General features: G+C 43.5%; 1 long non-coding RNA gene across 1 annotated transcript; it reads right to left on the bottom strand.

The window, feature by feature from the left end:
• Positions 1 to 1,478: 1,478 nt before the first annotated feature.
• LOC122462612 lies at positions 1,479 to 6,471 on the bottom strand. Its single transcript, XR_006285290.1, has 4 exons — positions 6,423 to 6,471; positions 3,612 to 3,764; positions 2,465 to 2,695; positions 1,479 to 1,997 (listed from the first exon to the last, which is right to left on the bottom strand). It is a non-coding gene; the product is annotated as an uncharacterized LOC122462612 (long non-coding RNA).
• Positions 6,472 to 16,541: the final 10,070 nt, after the last annotated feature.

Genomic DNA, 16,541 nt, shown 5'->3' with positions numbered 1-16,541 from the left:
GCTGCTGTAAATTAGTGTAGCTCCACACTGTTTTAGTACGGATTTTAAAACAACAGCCAGCCCACATGCATATTTATCCTCATCTAATCTTGCAAGCTAAGTTAGAGAGGCTTTCCTCTGAAGTTACATCACAATCCCTTAGCAAGCAAAGATCCTCCTGGGACTAATTGTGGTTCCCTTTGACAGCATGCCCTGCTATTTTTCTTCTAGTCCCTACCTCCCTTGTCTGCGAAAGTCTGTCTTAAACAGATGAGCAGCCCTGCTATTCCAGAAGGACTCTGTTATCATCATGTTCAATCATTTCCGGTTTCAGGACCCAGGTGCGAAGTCTCCTGGTGCCTCAGACAGGCTTTTCCTGGTGGGAAGGAGCATGCAATGAGGCCTGTCAAAGAGGATGGATGCCCCTATGAAGACTTTTCCATTGCTGGGTGGTTGAACTCATTCAGTCTTAATGGACTGTAACCATTGGCCTGACAGCTGTCTCTTGAGGGGGCTGAAACTCTGAGTGGATGGGGGCCCCTAACACACAATCTTAAAAGGGAAGCAGGTCAATCTCATTTTAGATACAGATTGAAATATGCAATTAGTACTGATACTTATGGTCACAGAGTTTAAGGCCAGAAAGGACCACCAGGTCATCTAGTCTGCCCTCCTCAGTATTACAGGCCACCACCACCCCACCCACACACCACAACCAAAATTAGACCAAAGCTTTACAGCCCACAGAAGGCTAGATTACTGCATGGCATGGGTCACCTATTCGCACCGCTTAGAATGGAATTATGGGAATGTTTGGAGACCCTTTATGTTACGATTTAGCTAACGAAAGTGAGTCTGGGTTACCAAAAGGACAACAATGCCTGGTGCATGCAACAGAATCTGCTGAGGAAAAAAGGACCACCACCACAATGTTGAGCAGAGGAAACAGTGGACATAATTCACCCTGGACTTTAGAAAAGCTTTGGCGGCAATGACTCGTGAAAGCTGAATCTACAAAGTCAATAAAACGTGGTGAGGGGGAAGAGTTTCTTGGGCGAATAAAAAGATCAATCCTCAGTGGAGATATCAAAGACTACTGGGAACACAAAAGCTTCTGGGTCCAGGGTGGTATCTAGTAAAAAGCTGCAGTAATCAGTACTATAGTGTTAGGATCCATTTTATTCGCCTCCTGTATTCTTGGCCAATTTAGTTTGTAAGCTCTTTGGGGCAGGGACCATCTTTTTTGTTCTGTGTTTGTACAGCACCTGACACAGTGTGGTCCTGGTCCATGACTAGGTGCCACAGTAATGCTGTTATTAATTAATACTTAATAAATAATTAAAAATGGAAGTGAGGTTATAAATATTATTTTATAACTTGACAAGAAAAAATTCATAGGGCGAGATGCTCTTAGAACACAAGTGTCTGAAAAGCAGAACATTCAAAGATAAGGATGCCCATAAAGGTGACCTGCAAAGGACAAAGAAAGTGGGATCATGCCCTCTTTGCACTCATGAGATCCATAAAGAAGGCATGAAAAGGCTGTGTTTGTTTCCCCCCAGTGCCCCTTTAACTTTTTTTATTGATTGTTTTTATCTTAGGAATATCAAGTTCTGTTCTCCTTGGTTTTACTGGAGAACTCCGTGGCTGACTCAGGGTGCTGGATTGAAAGCTGTCTCAGACCTTGATTGTAGGGATGAAGGCTACTGCTGAATCCTTAGCAAAGAGAGTCTTTCTCCCAAGTGTTGGTAAAATAGGTTTTAATGAAAACCCAGGGTTTTAAACAATCAATAAAAGTTACTTCCCCTCTTAATTGATCAGGTATTGTGAATCAGTACGATCACTGGTATAGCTGATGTCATAGTTCAGATCACATTCTAGTTCTCTGTAGGCTCTTTCAAGGCAGAAAACACTTGGATTTCTAATGTAATAACAATTGTGCTTGGATTTTACAACAAATCTTTTCAAGTTTTTATAAAGAATGGGAAAAAAGTGCTGACCCCTTTTTTTTCCTTCCCCTGGAGAAAAAATATCATGTCACAGCTTATAAAAAACCATCTGAAACCCAGGGAATTAAAAAGTGAAGGATATATTTAAGAATCATCTCTTCTAACAAAATACAGCCACACTGTCTGGAGGACTGTGGGCATGTGCCCTTCTATTGAGTTCTCCTCCAACCCTCCTTTGCCCACATTTCACTTCTTAGCCTTCACCTTTCCCTTTCTATTTTTTCCTCTCACTTCTATTTCATGTTCTCTTTTCTTTTGTCAGGAACAGATGACTGATTCATGCCACTGCTGCTCACTAATAGGCATGTCAATCATTGTGATATCTTAAGAAGTTTTCTAAAGTAACTCTTGTATCAGAGTAAAGTGAAGACCCTGTATTGGGGCATCTGTATCATTGTTCATTCCTTTCTTTCTCAAGTGATTTATATGTACCCCGAATGATGCTTAAATGAAGGTGTCTTTACTGCAATACTCACAGCAGGGTCCACAAATTGTAATTAGAGGTAGTCAGAGAAGGATAGGGGAGGGTGCTTGTACAGAAAGTGTTGACTTTTCTCTGAAAAAAATCTATAACCAAATTATTGCTAGTTGGCAATGTCACCAAGGTGCCTCATGGGAGTTGTAGTTCAGATGCCTCATGGGAGCTGTAGTTCAGATGCCGCATTTTTCCATTCTCCTCCACTGAGCAGACTCCAGGATATCATCTCCTGTTTCGTTCAGAGAAACTTTTTGTTTTGCATGCGTGCAGTTTTTTTTGACAGAAACAAAATCAAAACAAAAAAAATCACTTTTTCCACCAAAAGACGACTTTTATTACAAAACAATTAATTTTGCCTAAACTTCTAGCTGCCACCAAAACGCTGTTTCAGTAGAACATTTCCAGCCAGCCCTCCTTGCAGTGGAGATGACAGCCACTGGAGCGACTGTTAAGCAGCTTTGGTGGTAAACTGGCCGTATTCTCAAAAATTAAACTCTGGGACACTTTGGTGGCAACATCTTTCAGCACCCTGAAATATTTAAAACACCCAACATTCCTTATCCACCTTTCAGTTCTCTTATTAATATGCATCTTCTCCAATTTAACTAATAATTTCCCACCTGGAATTGTATCAAATGCCTTACTGACGTCCAGGTAGATTCGATCTACTGCATTTCCCTTGCCTAAAAAAAAACACTTTTCTCAAAGAAGGAGATCAGGTTGGTCTGGCATGATCTACCTTCTGTAAAACCACGTTGTGTTTTGTCCCATTTACCTACCTGAAGCTTGGAAAAACTTCAGAGGGATCTGTTTTGTTCTGAGAGTCCCTTTTCTATTCCTGAGATGCTGACGCATTCAGGACAAAACTGAACTTTAAAATAGATGGCGGCAAGAAACTCCCAGGTTCTTTGCAATTCAGCAAATTACTTCTATGTGATAAGAAGTTCCAGGATCTATTCTGCATTAAGATTTCTACCACATGGCAATTGCTATCATTACAAGGGACAACTGAGATTTCATTATTCTAAAGCTTCTGCACAGGGGACTGAATACAACCACAATTCACCCTTTTTAAGGCAATTGTTCAGAGCCTTTAAAAAGTGACAAGTAAAACAAAAATCCCATATTTTTAGTGCATTTCATACACAAAAGCCTTTGAAAACGTTCCCTGTAGGTTTGGCCATGAAAGAGGTTTCTCTACAGCTGAAGAACTCTCATCTCTTGTTATTTTTGTCGTGTTTTCCTGGTGTTGTTAAAAGCCTTGGGCACTGAAGTGGCTTTTCATTTTTGGATCCAGCCTGGGGAAAAACGGTAAGGGCAGTTGATATCATTGATATGCCAAACGACATACAGGAATCAGTTCATTTACCACAGAAATGCAACCACTTCTGGGATGGAATGCAAGAGTTTAACGAAAGTCGTGTTATTTATTTGTATTGAATTCGTATCCAAGAGCCCCAGGCCTGGGCCGGGACCTCAATGTGACCTCTGCCTCCAAGACAAGTACAAGAACAAGACAAGAGACAAGAGGCAGAGACAGACCAACAGGGGGGAGGGATAGCTCAGTGGTTTGAGCATTGGCCTGCTAAACCAGGGTTGTGAGTTCAATCCTTGAGGGATCTGGGGCAAAAATTGGGGATTGGGCCTGCTTTGAGCAGGGGGTTGGACTAGATGACCTCCTGAGGTCCCTTCCAATCCTCATATTCTAGGATTCTAGGACAGCTCAGAGAGCACAAGGAAACACATGTCAGGATAGTTTAAGACAGGAAGTAGAGAAGAATACCCTACTCTATTAAAACTGCTGGAGTTATTTATGACGGCAGAATGTAATAATTCACATTGGAGTTTGGCCAGGGAACCAAGATTTATCACTGCAGTCTTGCAAAAAAGCTTCATGGATCTTGAGTGATCACAAGTGGGTCAGGAGCTGAATTCTACATCTCATCTCAAAGATATTCTAGTTTAACAGGCCAAAAATGCCCTGTTTGCAGTGGAAAGGTTTAATTTCATTTCATTTCCCATTTTTTTCATTGAAAAAAGATCTGTAACGGGAACGTAACATTCTCATTTCTTTTTAAAAAGTCAGAGAACTGGAACTCTAGCTTTTATGCGGAGAAAACCCCCTAGTGCAGTTGCCTGGGGAAGGCTCAGCGATAACTGAAAGAAGACGTAGCCTTCAAGCTGGGAAGTGAGATCTGTTTTCTGTTCCTAACACTGCCAGTGTCTCTATGGCACTAGAAACATTGTTTCACTTCTCTGTCCCATAGCTTCCCCACCTGTTAAACTGAGATACTCACAGGGTTGTCAAGAGGATGTATGCATTAATCATAGTAAAGAATGAAAAGTGGTAAATAATATTTTAAGCACACATTAAAATTAAGAGTGATAATCTCCCTACCTTTCCCCCATCCTCTCTTTTCTTTTAGGACAGGTTTGTATCACAAACTGTTGTCTAGTAGTTTTGTATATTGCTACACATTTAGGGCCTGAGCCAAATCCAGGATTTCACTAGGACTCATTTTGTTCGACACCTTTCAGGCTATTTGTGTTTATTTTTCTTTTGAATTATACAGTCATCAAAGCCTTTAAAAAAAGATTTCAGAGTAGCAGCCATGTTAGTCTGTATTCGCAAAAAGAAAAGGAGTACTTGTGGCACCTTAGAGACTAACAAATTTATCTGAGCATAAGCTTTCGTGAGCTGAGCTGTAGCTCGCGAAAGCTTATGCTCAGATAAATTTGTTAGTCTCTAAGGTGCCACAAGTCATCCTTTTCTTTTTAAAGAAAGAGTTCTCCAAAATACCAAGTTTTTACATAACCTCTATGTAAAAATAGAGATCAGTCCTTCTCCACATCCAAGCACACAGCCATAGCATCATATCAGACTTCTCTCTTTTTCCCCCTTATGACCAAGCCCTTGCCAATCCTGCTGTTAATTTCTGTACAACATCTCTATTATTCAGCCCTTCCTCTCTACCTCAGCTATCGACCTCAGCCCATGTTCTTATCTTTTTTCTTGGGTACTGGAACCTTCCACTCTTTGGCTCACTCCATTCTCACTTCTCCTTCCAACTGATCCCAAACTCAGGTGCGGAGGTAATTTTCCTTTCTCACTATTCAATGTCTTCTCCTGCCCAGAATCTTTTCACTTTTCCAGTGGCCTCCATTAGAAACCTTTGACTGGCCTCGCTTGATTTCCTCAGGTTTCTATTGGCGTCTGCTCAAGAACCACCAACCCGTCACCCAGCGGACTCTCTCCCCATTCGCCAACTGTTACCCGCTGAACATTCCACTTGAGCCGGGGTTCTCAAACCGGGGTCGTGAGCTGTCAGCCTCCACCCCCAACCCTGCTTTGCCTCCAGCATTTATAATGATGTTAAATATATTTTAAAGTGTTTTAATTTATAAGGGGGAGGGGTCGCACTCAGAGGCAAGCTATATGAAAGGGGTCACCAGTACAAAAGTTTGAGAACCACTGCACTAGAGTGGTCTTCACTCATATATAGTTCGGGCTTCTTCTCTTGAAGAATTTTCATCCATATCACATTCAAGCTTTCCCTCTTCACCTTCAAAACTCTAGCCCTACCTTCAGCTCTTCCTATACCTTCCTCTGATCATTAGTCTCTACTCAAGTTTCCTCTTCTTCCATTGCTCTCCTTTGACTACTCCTGTCTCAGAGTCTTCTTTCGTACTACCCCCTGTTCCTAATGACCACAGCCTACCTTGTACATATTCTGTCTTGTACTGTTGATTTCTTTGGGGCTGTCACAGGGTCTATGCTGGCACTCCCACTTTTGTACCTGCACCCTGTGTTTAGGCTGGTATAATAAAGAGTCCCACCACCTTCTTCAGTGGTTTCACCTTTGTGTCTTTACTTACAGTGTTCTTGTGCAGCCCCAATTCCCCCAACAACAATCACACCACAGACCCCACCCAGGGTCTTCTGGCCCTTGAGGTACCTTCCAGTAGGTAAGGAGACAGAGAAACAGCCTTCCTGTTTCCTCCCAGGCCAACCCCTCAGTGAGGTTTTCCCAGGGCTTTTATAGCCCTCCCAGTCTTTAGCCCAGCTGTTCCCTCTCGGCCCAGCTTGTTGCTCTGAGCTAGCCCTCATTAGGGCTTACAGCTGGGCTCCCTGCTGCATACCCATGTCTCTCTACCTGGCCTTTTGACCAGAGAGCCATCTGCAGCCAGCATTTTGGCAGGGCTTGAAACGGGGTTTTACCCCTGCCCTGCCACAGGGGCGAAGTCCTGTTGTATGTTTGACACTGATGCAGGATCACTGTGCAGTACCATGTACATTTACAATGCTATATAAATGAATAATTATCTTAATAATCCACCTCTCCCTTTATTCCCATTGAGCTATTGTATTCTCTTTTTAGGCTATAAATTAGCTCTGATTTATCTCCTGTTCTATTGAAAGAGGGCTGAAAGGAAGTGACATAAAGAAGAAAAGTAAAATTAGTTAAATAGAACACAAATGAGATCTATTTGGCCCTGAGAAAAGTACAATACATGTTAATTAAGCAGATGAATGCATTACTGGCTGGAGGGGCTATTGCATCTATTTGAAACAGGCTAAAACTATTTTCTTTAAATCTGAGGTTTTGGAAGCTTTGGTGCTAACTAATTAGATGAGCTTAGTTCTAAGTAAAATGTCTACAGATTAGGCAGAGCAGGATTTCATTAGGACTCATTTTGTTCAACACCTTTCGGGCTATTAGTGTTTATCTTTCTTTTGAGTTATAAAGTCATAAAAGCCTTTGAGGAAAAAGTTCTCCCAAATACCAAGTTTTTACATAACCTCTATGTAAAAATAGTGAGCCATTAAGCGAGATACTATGGTCAGAGCAACTAAGCATAATTTTCTGATTATACTGTGCACAGAAACTTAGGCTGTCATGTAGGGGCAGAATATAAAAAGTGACTGCTGATTTTGGGGGCCGAACTTGAAAGTAAAGTCTCGAGGAGAGAATACAGTGTGTGCCTCTCCCCATTAACAGGCTGCATCAACTCTGAGAACAAAATGGCTGATTTCTCTGCAACAGCCAGATTTGTTTAATGTAAAGATGCAATAGGAAGAAAAGAAAGACAGCACCGTGCCATTGTTAGATGCAAAACGCTATCCAAATTGCCTGATTCTGAAAAATTTGGCTTGAAATTTTTTCAGAACTAAACCTAGCCTGACTGCTGAACCTTTAAAGCGTTAGTGACTAAACTGTCTTTTTTTTTAATGCGTATGAGTAAAACTTTCAAGCTGAGAGAATGTATGAAAAGCCAAGTGGAAAGCATGCCAAATACTTATTGTAAATACGCTAAGTAAATTTCAGTATTTTCCATTCAAAATAAGCTTTATTAAAGGCAATGTAGAATTTTAAATAGAGAGGAATAACAAATTAGGGTAGGAAGAAATGAAAGCAACTTATATAATCCCCAGCTGTACCAGATCTTAAAAATTCAAAAGCAGTCCAAGTGGAACAAGGAGGGTCTGATTTAATTCATCATTAACTAAAGGACTAAGACACAAAAAGAACAGGGAATGTCATGTGGAGAGAACTGCTATAGGGCAACAGGCAAAGAGCAAAGACTCGACCATTCACTTCCTGAATTTACCCTCTTTAGCATTTCAGACATCCTCCTATTTCAAACATAGAACCATTGCCCAACCTGCCACATCCCAAATCCTGATTCAACGGTTTGCAGGTCTCCTTTCAGGTGCCTTTGCAGCTGGTGGAAGATCAGAACGGAAGTGGCGGGAAGGAAGTCCAGCTGAACAATGACATTCAGGAAGCCTGCGTTGCAGAGTCTGAATGAAAACTGAGGACCTCACACAGTTCAGCAATTACCAAAGAGCTTCCTTCTAGTCAAGCCTCTAATGATCCAGCTAATTGATTTGATCCCTTTCATGGGCTGATAGGAACATCGGGAGATTACAAACTAGTCATTCAGGGAGCTGTGGACTGAGAACCAACTCCCCTGATTGGAGACCTTATGGAAACTCAAAAAAGCACTCTGAACTCATTATTTATTAACATCTGTATCTTACTGATTTAAAACATGCCCCTCACTTCAGGTGCATGGTAAAAAAAAACAAAACTGTCACTCATTTCCTCATCCACTCCACTAACCCTCACAGAGTAAAAAGCCTGAGAGAAAAGGCAGGCTTTGCGACAAGCCTCCCAGATCTACAAACTGGGGGGAGGCTGGCCAAGGAAAGAAGGATGGTACCATGGGGAGGGCCTTACCCAGGGCTATTGGAGACCCTGCTCTGCCACAGACATCCAGTGTGACCCCGGTCAAGTCACATAGTCTCCTTGTTTAATAATTTGTTCCAGTTTCTTTCCCGGTATCAAAGCTAGCCTGACTGGTCTATAATTCCTGCGGTCCCCTTTGTTCCCCTTTTTAAAGATAGGGATTATGTTTACCCTTCTCCAGTCTTCTGGGATATCACCCATCCTCCATAAATTTTCAAAGAGAATTCCCTCAGGCCCTGCTGACTTGAATATATCTAACTTAGCTAAATATTCTTTAACCAGTTCTTTCCCTACTCTGGCTTGTGTTCCTTTCCCATTGTTGTTAATATTCATTGTGTTATGCACCCAGTCACAATTCATTTTTTCAGAGAAGACTGAAGCACAATACACATTAAACACCTCAGACTTTTGTGTGTCACCTGTTATTAGCACTCCTTCCCCGCTAACTAGTGGGCCTACACGTCTATGTAGGGCAGTGAAATGGCATCCTCACCTCCAACAAGCAGCATCTCCTGAAGGATATGTAAGGAATGGGCAGGGAGCATCCATAAGTCACCGCTTCCTCCCTAGATGAGTTTGTGGGCTAAGTCATGGACCCACTGGCCATACACCATAGCCCACTCCATCTCACCTCCATCTGGTCCCACACAGTAGCCACCACAGAGCTCTGTTCCGTACATTGCAATGGGCTGCAGAATCTCCCTCTGCATCCAAACATTCCCAGCCGCCCGTGCCGAGGAATTTGGTGCTTCAGTTGCATTTGGGGTGTTCCATGGTTGCACTGGTGAGTGGGGGAGGCATGCAGGATTTAACTAATAATAATAATACCCGGCTCTTTTTCATAGATCTCAACGCGCTTTACAAAGGAAGGCAGTATCATCATCCCTGTTTTACAAATGGGGAAACTGAGGCACAGAGCTGGGAAATAACTTGCCCAAGGTCACCCAGCAGTAGCAGAGCCAGCAGTAGAACCCAGGTCTCCTAAGTCCCAGTCCAGCAATGCTAAATCCAGGCTACAGGGCCAAATTCTCTGCTGGTCTGTGCCACTTTACACCTGTAGAGAATTTGGTCCACATTATCCAAAGGTCAGATCACTGAAATAAGACGTCCTAGTCAAAGAGGCAGTTCAGAAAGTTTACAGAGACTTGCATTCCACAGGCTGTTGGAATGTCTGCACCAAGTCCTACAACTGACTGTGACCCTGAGAGATTAACTTTCAGAAAATCCAGAGCCCACACCTGGAACCCTATCAAACCGGGTGCCCATTTCTTCCCAGGGAGAGGAAAAGTGCCAGCGAGAAAGAGGAAAAGTCTGAGGTCTGCACAACAGTCGCGACAGCAGCACTGCAGTGTCGAAGTGTAGACACTTCCTACATGGACAGAAGGGGTTTTCCATCGCATTCGTTAATCCACCTCGCCGAGAGGTGGTAGCAAAGTCTGTGGAAGAATGGTTGGGTTGACCTACCCACATCTACGCCCTGGATTAGCTCAACATAGCTACATTGCGCAGGACACCACGGTTTTCACCGCCTTGAGTGACGGAGTTAGGCCGGTCTCATTTTTAGGTGTAGACCATGCCTCAGGGATTGAGCGTCTTTCTCCCGTTTGTCAAGTATCAGGGGGTAGCCGTGTTAGTCTGTATCCACAAAAACAACAAGGGGTCCGGTGGCACCTTAAAGGCTAACAGATTTATTGGGGCATAAGCTTTTGTGGGTAAAAAAACACTTCTTCAGATGCAGGGAGTGAAAATTACAGATGCAGGCATTATATCCTGACACATGAAGAGAAGGGAGTTACCTCACAAGTGGAGAACCAGTGCTGACAGGGCCAATTCAATCTGGGTGGATGTAGTCCACTCCCAATAATTGATGAGGAGGTGTCAATTCCAGGAGAGGCAAAGCTGCTTTTGTAATGAGCCAGCCACTCCCAGTCCCTATTCAAGCCCAAATTAATGGTGTTAAATTTGCAAATGAATTTTAGTTCTGCCGTTTCTCTTTGAAGTCTGTTTCTGAAGTTTTTTTGTTCAAGTATAGCTACTTTTAAATCGGTTATAGAATGCCTCCCTTTTGTTATTTGACATTGCTCTGAACCCGATTATTAAGCCATCTGTTGATCCTCTGCTTGGTTTAAAATCCCGGTCTGCCCCGGGAAATAAACAGATGATTATTATCATTTTTATTGACTTCCTAAAACGTCGTTATTCCATTTCGGCCAAGTCTGCAGCCTGTATCGATCCCCGGGCCAGTCTGCCTGTTTGAGAGCGTTGCGGTTTCTCCGTGGGGTTGGGTGACAGTGCCCTGTGAATGGGGAGATTAAATGCACAGCTGCCTCGCTCCTTGTTGGAGGAGGAGGGGAGAGTTAGCTGCTGCTTCAGCTGGATGTCTGCGCTGCTGCAGTGCTCGAGGACACGCCCTGAAACAGATTGTTTAAAAAAAAAAAAAAAAGCCAAGCTCATTCTGCTGTCAGCCAACATCCGCTCTCTTCTCTTTAAGGCAGATTACAAAAGCCATTGACTATATTAATGCTAACAACATGCTGCCCTCCCCTCCTACCCCTGGGGAAAAAAAAGGCATGAGTTGGTTTTAGGAGATTAATTCTGCATGTGGAAATCCAAGCGCTCTCTATCTCTCTATTCCTGTTATCACAGCATTAGCAAGGGAATTCAGTTCAGCTGCCATCTGAGTCGTACCAGGGGCATGTCTATTTCAGGAGATGGCAACTCACATGGACTGCATTCCAGTTCAACAGGCTGAGAAGGGACCGGCCCTCCAAGGTGCTGAATGCCCTCAGCTCCCAGAGTTAAGGGTGCTGAGTGCTACCCGGCACGGGACTCCACAGAGTGGTAAAGCGGTGAAATCCAGAAACCCTGTCCCTCTGTCCAGTATCTCATCCCAATGTTTCACTGCATTCGTTAGATTAGTTTCCTAATCTACTTTCCCTGTAGTGGGTAGTAAAGAATTTCCTCCAAATAAAGAATTCTTCTTCTCAGTGAAGGCTTCTGATTACTTTTCTTAATTTATTTCCAAGTATCCCATGAGCAAGGAAAATGAAACAAATATTCTAACTTTGCCACAGCAATTGCTCTACCAGCAGCAAGCACCAAAGGCATTCCACCTAAATATTTGTATCTGCATCCCATTGTGTCTTTAATATCAGCCAGATTTACAAGCCACAGCTTTTCGTGTTGGATGGAGAAATCATAATATTTATTATATACGACCTGTTTAAGGGATAGACCACAGCTACACTTCTATATCCAAAGATCCACAAACTCTTGGGGAGGAGGGGTTGAAATCTGAGCCCAGATCCAGATTTGGAACCTGAGCCCATCTCTAACTTACTTGTCCAATTCAAGCGTGCCAAGCCACCTGGGAGCAATTCTTCTGTGCTTCCACCACGCCACCCTTACCTTTCAGCTGCAGAGAGCCTCCTGTCTGTCTCCAGTCTTACTTCGTGCTTATCAGCAGAAGAGGAGAAAAGCAGCAATCAGTTATGAACTCCCTTTGTGTCATGTGACAGATGGCGCAGTTCTACGTGAGCTAGAGTTTTGGAGAAGGGGCACAGGGAGGCTAAGAAGATCCACTGTTTTGGGGGAAAGTTTTCCAGGAGAGGGCAGCCATCCCAGCCCTCTCAGCAGCCCTGCTGATGTAATGAATCCTAGTTTAAGCCTTCTTCTGCTGCAGAAAGCTGAAGAACAGAGCAGGTCAATTTTTCTTTTTTAATTTCAGAATTTTGACGTCATTTCCGTTTTGCAGGGTTTTCAGTAAGCAAAAAAAACAAAACAAAACACTGGTAACCATTTCCAGTTTGGGGTTTTTTAAAAGTCACTGAAAATGGTGTAACAATGAAGAAATTCGTAAGAGTCAACACTTTCTGGCAAAACCTCTATGCTTTTGAAGAAGACTATTTTGGGGACCAAAAAATTTTTGTTAAAAACATTTTGCCCCTGCTACTGAACAATGCCCAAATTCAGCGTAGGTCTCCATTTAGCCTAGCTGAATGACCTAATCCCATTTAACTTCATTAGGAGTCTCTTAGCAATGTGTTATCATCCGAAAGAGATGAGATTCCCATTTTAATGCTATTTATCCTACCAGTCCAAGATAATGCCAGTAAAGCCCAATAAGAGAGCTCCTCACCAGTTCTAAGAAGAAGATACCTAATGTGGCCATGAAATAATCTTTCTCTTGGCTTTCTGAATATGACTATCCAAGTATCTGATCAATGAGCATTGCCTTAGAGTGAGTGCAGTGGTTCCGAGACTTTCCATACCAGGACCCACAAATGTGGAAAGGGAAGGGCGGTTGCTATCAGATACCTGTTTGCAACTTTCAAGTTGAGAACCTGCTTCTCAGTGGAAAGGATCCTGAGGACATCAGCTCAGCTTTGTCCCTGCTGACCATAAGACCCAATATTGACCGGGAGACTAAATGGTAATGAGATCTTATGGACTGATTACATAGATTAAGTGATCATCACCATATAGACAAATGATTCTGAATGTCTCCCAAGCTAAAAGTCCTGAAGGCCTCTTAGATCAGAAGAGTTGCACTGTTACGGTAAAATGAGACAGAGACTAGCCCTGATTGGGTCTATGCTGTAAGACAAAATATAGAGTTTGTACTATATTGGCCCACATTTTCAAATACGCCAGGAATGTAAAGTAGCATTCTGGAAGCAGGCAGTTGCCACCCCACAAGCATTCACCTCAGCTACCCTATAAAAATGGGAGTGTTACATTTTGCTGGCCTTCAGTATGTTCGCTATTATTTAACATTTGCATTGTAATCTAAGGAATTCGCAAACTGATCAGTTGGGCCAAAATGCATCATGAACATAATTTTAAAAGTTTGCTTTGGGCAGGGGAAATGTTCAGGTTAACAGATAAATTCTTCACAATATCAAGCCCTAAATCCTCGAATTACCATTTCAAAAATCAATATGTATTTTGATAAATCAACCAGAAGATTTTAGGGTCGGGGAAAATACACCATTGTCTGAATCTATTCAAAGAAAAGTAGCAATACTCAGGAGGAAGGTGGAGAGAAAATGAAGGGCCTAGTCTTGTGACATCCTGAGCATCCCCATTTTCCATTGAAGGCACTGGGAACTTAAGAGTATTCAGGAATAGGTTCTAAATATATGATCCTGCTCTCTATGTAATTGATCAGATTTCTGTCACTGATCTCAGTGGAAGAAGTATCAGGATCCTTGATTTTAGTCAAGCTCATCGGTCCACAATAGACAAATATAGTATGATTAAATGCAACATAGATTAAAGTAGAGCAAATAACCATGTAAGGTCAGGTCTTTCTCAGCTAATTGTGTGGAGCTGGTGTCTAAAGGAATCGCTCTGGCAAGAGTGAGACAGGATGAAAGAAGAAGACAACGGCTAGGTGCCATGGAGCCAACAGACCAGCAAAGAGAATTAAACTGCAGCTCAATAGCTGAAACAGAAAATGGAGAGCAGTAAATACATAGAATGCAAATAACTGGGACATTGATCAAAAGTATGGAGATGGTATCCGACAGGCAGGGAAACAATGGAAACTTTAATTAATGATCCCACCAGCCTGTGCATTAAATATTAATAGCACAAGCTGGAGAAGGAGAACATTTCCTCAGAATGGCAATAGCAAAAAGAACGAAATTGACTTCACATCAAACAACATTTTACTAAGTAAAAAATTAACAGTTGTGAAATTGAAACTAAGGAGAAGGGAATGCAAACGGAGGACAAGTTAGGCACCAGGGGCTTGCTCGTCCAAGGTGCAGCGTGATCTCCACTCCCATGGACTTCAGGGGGAGCTGAAGGTCCTTAGCACTTAATAGGATTCTGCCCCATGAGTAGATTTCATCCCTGTGCTCAGCATCTGCACAATGCCTCCGGTACCACTTCAGGCCCAGTGAAGCCTTGTTTTCAGAACTTAAATGGACTTAAGGGGTGCATAGGCCTTTTGCTTGACCTCTGCACAGTGGTGGCTTTTCATGTGAATCAGTCACGTGTAATTGCTGGGCTTAGGATTGCTACTTTCAATATCCTGTCTCATTGGCATCACCTGTGCAGGGAGCATCTGATGTAGGACCAATAGCTGGACTCCAATTAGGCTTGACGCTGCTCAAGAGGAAATACAAGAGCTCTGCTCCACTGGCCTTTTGCCCAGAACCATTCGCGTGTCTCGGTTAAAGGAGAATTCGGTTCCTCCTGTAAAGCTGCTGTGAACAATGCGTGGTTTGGTGTTTGGCTACATGATGGAGCCCATTTCTCCCTAGTGAACCTCCCCAGTTCTCCACGCCTCTCTGGCTGCCAGTGTGGGTTACTGGAATGGCTCTGCTCAGGCCTTGAGGGTCACTCAGAAGCTAACAGCAGTGCAAAGTGCAGCAGCTGACTTACTTAGTGCGGCTAGCAACAAGGTCCTTCTCTCAGAGGTCTGGGATGGCTTCAGGTAAAGATCTACATAATTTGGGTCCTGGCTACCTAAGAGATTACTTCTCTCCCTATGTGACAGTCCTGATCAGCTGGGATGCTTCAACTGAAAGTCCCCTGTGGCTGGGGGAAAGGTGTCCTCATTAGGGCCCCTCTCCTCTGGAATCTGCTTGCCCTATTGGTCTGCCAGTGCATGAGATTTTTTGCCCCACAGAACTAAATAAGCAAATGTACATCCAAGAGTATACATGGCCACATTTTGGTTTCAGTTACTCTGGCCTAAATTTGATGTGATTCCTCTGACTTTGGTGGAGTTAGGTCATATTTACATCCTGCAACTGACCGCAGAATTAGGTCCAAAACGTGCATAAAAATGGCCACGTCTTCCCTTTTTAGAGCACAGTTACAGTGAATGTTGCTAGGTTTGGAGAACAGGTATTTCCTCTGTGCTGTTGCAGTCTCCAGCAGGAAGGCTCCTTTTCAGTATTGTATTAAAAATCAATGGGGTTTAAGAGTCAGACAAGCTTGGATACCAAATTAAAGCACAGAGTCTGACCTTTAGGGCTGCTGTGAACTGCATGGATTAATAACAGCTCCACAAACCCGAAGGGCTAAACTGAAGCTTGGTCAGAAGGCCTGAGCACCTTGATGCAGCACATAGCGATGTTGTCCCAGACGCAGGCCAGGAATCAGGTTGTGGCTCAGTGCACTGCTGAGCCACGAGCGGCCCACCCCGAGGATACTCTACGCCCTGAGATCTGCTCCCCACTTTCTGCCAGGGAAATGGGAAGAAGGAAAATTAATAAATACACTAAAAATTCTGACCTCAGCAATGTGCCAGCCTCGCTTCTCCTCTATTCTCTTCCATTCCTTTCCTCCTTTAGCTTGGTCTCGCCTGGTTGAGTTTGCATCCCGGTGTTGTTTTCTCTCCTCTCTTCCTTTCTCTCCATCTCCCAGAATCTCTGCCCTTTCTGTTCCTCCAAATCTCTGCCCTTTTTGCTCCCCCAAATCTCTGTCCTTTCCTCTTCTCCCTCTTACTCTCCCGCTTTGTCCCTAGGGACACCTACCCATCCCCCTCCCAGTTGCTGTGTCCCTATCCCTGACTGTGATTTCCTTCCTAGCACCAATCTCTCTCTCCCTCTCCCTTTCTTGCACCATTCACTCCATTCCCGTCTCTCTGCTCTCCTCCACATAACCTGGCCCCAATATCATCCTTCCGCCTCCTCCCTTTGGTTCTCCCAATCTCTCTATTCTGTCCTATCACATTAATTGCCAACAACTCCTCCCACTCCCTTATTTCTCACTGCCTCTCCCTTTCTGCTAGGCCTCTCAGCTCTCGCCCTACCCTCTGGCTCTATTCGTCCCTCTTGCTCCTCCCTTGGGGCTTGGTCCAGCACC

Source organism: Chelonia mydas, chromosome 12 (assembly GCF_015237465.2).
Source record: "Chelonia mydas isolate rCheMyd1 chromosome 12, rCheMyd1.pri.v2, whole genome shotgun sequence".
NCBI classification, from domain to species: domain Eukaryota; kingdom Metazoa; phylum Chordata; order Testudines; family Cheloniidae; genus Chelonia; species Chelonia mydas.
The sequence above is the reverse complement of the archived record's forward strand: the minus strand, read 5'-3'. Positions and strand labels throughout refer to the sequence as shown.